This window comes from Pseudorca crassidens, chromosome 4, assembly GCF_039906515.1.
Source record: "Pseudorca crassidens isolate mPseCra1 chromosome 4, mPseCra1.hap1, whole genome shotgun sequence".
Classification (NCBI taxonomy): domain Eukaryota; kingdom Metazoa; phylum Chordata; class Mammalia; order Artiodactyla; family Delphinidae; genus Pseudorca; species Pseudorca crassidens.
Genome location: NC_090299.1, coordinates 131,798,628 through 131,807,501, shown reverse-complemented (window position 1 = coordinate 131,807,501; position 8,874 = coordinate 131,798,628).

Below are 8,874 nucleotides of genomic sequence, written 5' to 3'. Positions count from 1 at the left end.
CTGCTGCCGCAGGCTTGCCCTGCACTCCATGCCCCTCCCTCCCCCTGGCCTGAGTGAGCCAGAGCCCCCGAATCAGCGGCTCCTTTAACCCCGTCCTGTCTGAGCGAAGAACAGACGCCCTCCGGAGACCTACACACGCAAAGGCGGGGCCAAATCCAAAGCTGAACCCCTGTGAGCTGTGAGAACAAAGAAGAGAAAGGGAAATCTCTCCCAGCAGCCTGAGGAGCAGTGGATTAAAGCTCCACAATCACCTTCATGTACACTGCATCTGTGGAATACCTGAATAGACAACAAATCATCCCAAATTGAGGAGGTGGACTTTGACAGCAAGATTTATGATTTTTTTCCCCTTTTCCTCTTTTTGTGAGTGTGTATGTGTATGCTTCTGTGTGAGATTTTGTCTGTATAGCTTTGCTTCCACCATTTGTCTTAGGGTTCTATCCATCAGGGTTTTTTTGTTTTGTTTTGTTTTGTTTTCTTAATAATTATTTTTTTTATTTTAATAACTATTATATTTTATCTTACTTTATTTTATTTTACTTTATCTTCTTTCTTTCTTTCTTTCCTTCCATCCCTCCTTCCTTCCTTCCTCCCTCCCTCCCTCCTTTCTTTCTTTCTACTTCTACTAATTCTTTCTTTCTACATTTTCTGCCTTTTATTCTGGGCCGTGTGGATGAAAGGCTCTTGGTGCTGCAGTCAGGAGTCAGTGCTGTGCCTCTGAGGTGGGAGAGCCAACTTCAGGACATTGGTCCCCAAGAGACCTCCCAGCTCCACATAATATCAAACGGTGAAAATCTCCCACAGATCTCCATCTCAACACCAGCACCCAGCTTCACTCAACGACCAGCAAGCTACAGTGCTGGACATCCTATGCCAAACAACTAGCAAGACAGGAACACAACCCCACCCATTAGCAGAGAGGCTGCCTAAAATCATAATAACGCCACAGACACCCCAAAACACACCACCAGACGTGGACCTGCCCACGAGAAAGACAAGATCCAGCCTCATCCACCAGAACACAGGCACTAGTCCCCTGCACCAGGAAACCTACACAACCCACTGAACCAACCTTAGACACTGGGGACAGACACCAAAAACAACGGGAACTACGAACCTGCAGCCTGCAAAAAGGAGACCCCAAACACAGTAAGATAAGCAAAATGAGAAGACAGAAAAACACACAGCAGATGAAGGAGCAAGATAAAAACCCACCAAACCTAACGAATGAAGAGGAAATAGGCAGTCTACCTGAAAAAGAATTCAGAATAATGATAGTAAAGATTATCCAAAATCTTGGAAGTAGAATGGACAAAATGCAAGAAACATTTAACAAGGACCTAGAAGAACTAAAGATGAAACAAACAACGATGAACAACACAATAAATGAAATTAAAAATACTCTAGATGGGATCAATAGCAGAATAACTGAGGCAGAAGAACGGATAAGTGACCTGGAAGATAAAATAATGGAAATAACTACTGCAGAGCAGAATAAAGAAAAAAGAATGAAAAGAAATGAAGACAGTCTCAGAGACCTCTGGGACAACATTAAACGCACCGACATTCGAATTATAGGGGTTCCAGAAGAAGAAGAGAAAAAGAAAGGGACTGAGAAAATATTTGAAGAGATTATAGTTGAAAACTTCCCTAATATGGGAAAGGAAATAGTTAACCAAGTCCAGGAAGTACAGAGAGTCCCATACAGGATAAATCCAAGGAGAAATATGCCAAGACACATACTAATCAAACTGTCAAAAAATAAATACAAAGAAAACATATTAAAAGCAGCAAGGCAAAACCAACAAATAACACACAAGGGAATCCCCATAAGGTTAACAGCTGACCTTTCAGCAGAAACTCTGCAAGCCAGAAGGGACTGGCAGGACATATTTGAAGTGATGAAGGAGAAAAACCTGCAACAAAGATTACTCTACCCAGCAAGGATCTCATTCAGATTTGATGGATAAACTGAAACGTTTACAGACAAGCAAAAGCTGAGAGAGTTCAGCACCACCAAACCAGCTTTACAACAACTGCTAAAGGAACTTCTCTAGGCAAGAAACACAAGAGAAGGAAGAGACCTACAATAACGACCCCAAAACAATTAAGAAAATGGGAATAGGAACATACATATCGATAATTACCTTAAATGTAAATGGACTAAATGCTCCCACCAAAAGACACAGATTGGCTTAATGGATACAAAAACAAGACCCATATATTTGCTGTCTATAAGAGAACCACTTCAGACCTAGAGACACATACAGACTGAAAGTAAGGGGATGGAAAAAGATATTTCATGCAAATGGAAACCAGAAGAAAGCTGGAGGGCTTCCCTGGTGGCACAGTGGTTGAGAGTCCGCCTGCCAATGCAGGGGACACGGGTTCATGCCCTGGTCTGGGAGGATCCCGCGTGCTGTGGAGCGGTTGGGCCCATGAGCCATGGCTGCTGAGCCTGCACATCCTCAGCCTGTGCTCCATGACGGGAGATGCTGCAGCAGTGAGGGGCCCGCGTACCACAAAAAAAAAAAAAAGAAAGAAAGAAAGCTGGAGTAGCAATTCTCGTATCAGACAAAATAGACTTTAAAATAAAGACTACTAGAAGAGAAAAAGGACACTACATAATGATCAAGGGATTGATCCAAGAAGAAGATATAACAATTGTAAATATTTATGCAACCAACATAGGAGCACCTCAATACATAAGGCAAATACTAACAGCCATAAAAGGGGAAATCGACATTAACACATTAATAGTAGGGGATTTTAACACCCCACATTCACCAATGGACAGATCATCCAAAATGAAAATAAATAAGGAAACACAAGCTTTAAATGATACATTAAACATGAAGGACTTAATTGATATTTATAGGACATTCCATCTAAAAACAACAGAATACACATACTTCTCAAGTGCTCATGGAACATTCTCCAGGATAGATCATATCTTGGGTCACAAGTCAAGCCTTGGTAAATTTAAGAAAATTGAAATCGTATCAAGTATCTTTTCTGACCACAACGCTATGAGACTAGATATCAATTACAGGAAGAGATCTGTAAAAATTACAAACACATGGAGGCTAAACAATACACTACTTAATAATGAAGTGATCACTGAAGAAATCAAAGAGGAAATTTAAAAATACCTAGAAACAAATGACAATGGAGACACCATGATCAAGTGGGGTTTATTCCAGGAATGCAAGAATTCTTCAATATACGCAAAACAATCAATGTGATAAACCATATTAACAAATTGAAGGAGAAAAACCATATGATCATCTCAATAGATGCAGAGAAAGCTTTCAACAAAATCCAACACCCATTTATGATAAAAACCCTGCAGAAAGTAGGCATAGAGGGAACTTTCCACAACATAATAAAGGCCATATATGACAAACCCACAGCCAACATCGTCCTCAATTGTGAAAAACTGAAAGCATTTCCACTAAGATCAGGAACAAGACAAGGTTGCCCATTCTCACCACTCTTATTCAATATAGTTTTGGAAGTTTTAGCCACAGCAATCAGAGAAGAAAAGGAAATAAAAGGAATCCAAATCGGAAAAGAAGAATTAAAGCTGTCACTGTTTTCAGATGACATAATTCTATACATAGAGAATCCTAAAGATGCTACCAGAAAACTACTAGAGCTAATCAATGAATTTGGTAAAGTAGCAGGACACAAAATTAATGCACAGAAATCTCTGGCATTCCTATACACTAATGATGAAAAATCTGAAAGTGAAATCAAGAAAACACTCCCATTTACCATTGCAACAAGAAGAATAAAATATCTAGGAATAAACCTACCTAAGGAGACAAAAGACCTCTATGCAGAAAATTATAAGACACTGATGAAAGAAATTAAAGATGATACAAATAGATGGAGAGATATACCATGTTCTAGGATTGGAAGAATCAACATTGTGAAAATGACTCTACTACCCAAAGCAATCTACAGATTCAATGCAATCCTTATCAAACTACCACTGGTATTTTTCACAGAACTAGAACAAAAAATTTCACAATTTGTATGGAAACACAAAAGACCCCGAATAGCCAAAGCAATCTTGAGAACGAAAAATGGAGCTGGAGGAATCAGGCTCCCTGACTTCAAACTATACTACAAAGCTACAGTAATCAAGACAATATGGCAATGGCACAAAAACAGAAAGATAGATCAATGGAACAGGATAGAAAGCCCAGAGATAAACCCACGCACATATCGTCACCTTATCTTTGATAAAGGAGGCAGGAATGTACAGTGGAGAAAGGACAGCCTCTTCAATAAGTGGTGCTGGGAAAACTGGACAGGTATATGTAAAAGTATGAGATTAGATCACTCACTAACACCATACACAAAAATAAGCTCAAAATGGATTAAAGAGCTAAATATAAGGCCAGAAATTATCAAACTCTTAGAGGAAAACATAGGCAGAACACTCTATGACACAAATCACAGCAAGATCCTTTCTGACCCACCTCCCAGAGAAATGGAAATAAAAATAAACAAATGGGACCCAATGAAACTTCAAAGCTTTTGCACAGCAAAGGAAACCATAAACAAGATGAAAAGACAACCCTCAGAATGGGAGAAAATATTTGCAAATGAAGCAACTGACAAAGGATTAATCTCCAAAATTTATAAGCAGCTCATGCAACTCAATAACAAAAAAACAAAGAACCCAATTCAAAAATGGGCAGAAGACCTAAATAGACATTTCTCCAAAGAAGAGATACAGACTGCCAACAAACACATGAAAGAATGCTCAACTTCATTAATCATTAGAGAAATGCAAATCAAAACTACAATGAGATATCATCTCACACCAGTCAGAATGGCCATCATCAAAAAATCTAGAAACAATAAATGCTGGAGAGGGTGTGGAGAAAAGGGAACCCTCTTGCACTGTTGGTGGGAATGTAAATTGATACAGCCACTGTGGAGAACAGTATGGAGTTTCCTTAAAAAAGTACAAAAAGAACTACCATATGACCTAGCAATCCCACTACTGGGCATATACCCTGAGAAAACCATAAAAGAGTCATGTACCAAAATGTTCATTGCAGCTCTATTTACAATAGCCCAGAGATGGAAACAACCTAAGTGTCCATCATCAGATGAATGGATAAAGAAGATGTGGCACATATATACAATGGAATATTACTCAGCCATAAAAAGAAACGAAATTGAGCTATTTGTAATGAGGTGGATAGACCTAGAGTCTGTCATCCGGAGTGAAGTAAGTTAGAAAGAGAAAGACAAATACCGTATGCTAACACATATATATGGAACTTAATAAAAAAAAGTGTCATGAAGAACCAAGGGGTAAGACAGGAATAAAGACACAGACCTACTAGAGAATGGACTTGAGGATATGGGGAGGGGGGAAGGGTGACAAAGCTGTGACAAAGCGAGAGAGAGGCATGGACATATATACACTACCAAACGTAAGGTAGATAGCTAGTGTGAAGCAGCCGCATAGCACAGGGAGATTAGCTCGGTGCTTTGTGACTGCCTGGAGGGGTGGGATAGGGAGGGTGGGAGGGAGCGAGACGCAAGAGGGAAGAGATATGGGAACATATATATATGTATAACTGATTCACTTTGTTATAAAGCAGAAACTAACACACCATGTAAAGCAATTATACTCCAATAAAGATGTAAAAACAAAACAAAAACAAAAAACAAAAACTGAAAAAAAAATACAATGTTCAGCATACAGTAAAAAATTACTAGATATATAAAGCAAAAGGAAAGTTTGACTTTTAACCAGGAGGGAAAAAACAGTAGAAATGGTCCCAGATTTAACAAAGACATTGAAATTAACGGGAAAGAAATTTAAAATATCTATGATAATCCCACTACATCACAAGAATTTTTGAATGCTTGTCACTTTGTCTATTTTAAAGTAGAAAAGAAGTTCATCTCCTAATTTTCCAGATGTGAAAACAAGTGTTGTAATTTAATGTCATCACTGTCAATTGCCCTAGGTATAAAAGGAGGAGGCAGGTTTCCTTAGAAAAGAAGAACTAGGAATCAAATCATATTCATGAATCTTGACTATAGATAAACCTCTTTCGTCTGCTTTATACTAATATGGTGATGTTGGAGGCCACAGGTTGGGGATAGAGCATGGGTGTTGGCAGGCACTGTTATTCAAAACAGAACTTGAGAGAATATGATGATGCATGCACGCATCTTCCTTCTACTGCTGAAGTGGCAAGCGGACAGAAGATTCTCCTCAATCTTCCAAATCACATACAGGTGCTTCTCCTTGACAGAATCTAACCCAGAACCTTTCCAGCTTGGATTCTGTGAAATTTAGTTTCCAGGCTTCCAATTTTCATAATATAGGGAATATCCTAGAAGAAAAAGAATGGAACCGAGTTGCCAGTGGGCCATGAGAAACACCTCCCATCACACTTGTTGGGCAATTCTTATAATAATGCCTTTATTTTCAAAATATTTTCACACACATTTTATTTCTTTCTTCCTTCCTTTCTTCCTTCCTTCCTTCCTTCCTTCCTTCCTTCCTTCCTTCCTTCCTTCCTTCCTTCCTTCTTTCCTTCCAGCCTCACCAGGTCTTAGTTGCAGCACACTGGATCTTTTTTAGTTGCGACATGCAGACTCTTAGTTGTGGCATGCATGCCAGATCTAGTTCCCTGACCAGGGATCGAACCTGTGCCCCCTGCATTGGGAGCACAGAGTCTTACCCGCTGGACCACCAGGGAAGTCCTCACACACATTTTCTTATTTGAGCTTCACAATAACATTATGTGCTGATATTATTACCCTCATTTTACAATGGAAAGAATTGACAGGCAGAGTAGTAGTGGATTTTCTTTTCTTTATTCATTCTACAATATGCTAGTTGCCCAAAAGACATTGAGCTGTATTCCAGCAGATGCATTCTAAGCAAGGAAATTATATGACTCCAAGATAGAAATTTAAGTTCCACACCAAATGGTGTCTAATAGTAAAGGTTGCTAAGAATGGTCCCCAACTGAACTTACAGACTTACTTCCTTAAATCTTCCTTGTTTATATTGTCTTTAAATATGATGATTATTAATATTAATATTTCTAACTCTATTAATGAAGAATAATTGTGTATTCTTCTCTATAAGAAGAATTTGAAAGTTATACAGTCATATTTTAACCGCCTTCTGGTAATCGTCATTTGTAAGATCAAGTTGAGCAGAATGAAGAAATTTCTTGAACTTTTAATCAACAAACGTAAGTACATAAAGTAGCAATCAGAAATGTCACAATTGTTATTAACATATGTTCAAAAATGTTCTTTGTTTATTTTGGGACATTGAGAAAACAATGAGAACTAATCAGTGGAACCTACAAATCACTCACCATGGAGTTCCATGGTGATCTATATGATCTATATATTCTATCACCAACAATTCCAGCAATATAAATTTCAACTTACTCTTTTAATAATTTAACTAATTTCTATTTATCAATACACTAATACATTTAAACCATAGCTTTTCTAAATTTTCTAGCAGAAAACAGTTGATACATAGATATTTCTATGTGATTATATAAATGCCACTATAATAAAAAAGATTTAGATTTTAATAAAATAGGTAGCAGTAAAGATAATACTACTTGTAGTTTACTTCTGGTAACAAGTTAGCAACTACTCAGTCAGTGGAAATTACTGTAGACGTAAAAGCTGTCATGAAAATTTTATGTTAAAAAGAGGAAGGATTGTATCTGATTAGTTCATTGACTGAAAAAAAAACATTTTTGTGATCTAGACACGTAACTAAAAGTGACTCATCATATTTCTCTTCCTCTTCCTTGTCCCCCTTCACTCAATCCTCTTCTTCCTCTACCCCCTCCTCCGGTTCCCCTCTTCCATTTTCTCCTCCTCCTACTTCTCCTCTATCTCCCTTACTCTTCCTCTTCTCAGATCCAAAGGTTTCCTACCAAGTAAAATGAGCTACACAGTAGAATGACTCTCGTCACTGGAAAGTGGTTCAGCAGAACAATGACATAAAAATAATTACTTTAAGTGTTGTGCTCCTTCAAATAACTTCTTAAAAACTTGTTTTTAAAAACACTGATGGAGTGCCTTGAACGCATCAAACACTGCCCTAGATATCTGAGAAACTTATCATTCTGCCAAATTGCACATGATGTAGTTAGCTAAATCAACATTCCAACCCAGCTCAGCCCGAAGCAGAGCGTGCTGCTTCTTCTGTTTTCTCATCATGAAGACTTGTCTACGCACTGTCTACGTAGTGATGCCTTTGAATTAATTCCCATTCAAGCGAATTAAAGAGACAACCTCAGCTTGCCTTCAGATAACCTTATCAGCTTTATTTCTATATCTACTGCTTCTTTTGACAGTATTACATCCTCATTATTTACGACCTCTCTTCCCAAAGCAGAGAGGGGAAAATTACTGCCGTGTGGGCACCTCCTCACCCCATTTATGAATCTTTTTATCTAATTGGTAAAATGTTTCCAGGCTACTTTAAAAGGAAAGAGAACTCTCCCCCTCCTCCCAGTATTTTACCTTCAGAAGAACTAGATAGAAGAGGAGGATGCATGTGGAAAAAAGCATAAGAGGACAGGAAGCATCTCAAATTGTAGTCACAGTGATTCCTTATTAAGCGGCTAAGATAGCCTAGCAACCTGCAACTCTAAAACGTTCCTATGGTACAAAAAAATTATAACTTGCTCAGAAATCTAAATAGACATCTTAACAATATATATATTTGAAGAGGTCTGTCATAATAAAACTTCTCATATATATTTAGCACTATCTCCTAAGAATTTTTACAACTATTACATTAATTGAGTCTTACACCAAGCCTGTAAAAAAGTCTGAACAGATTCT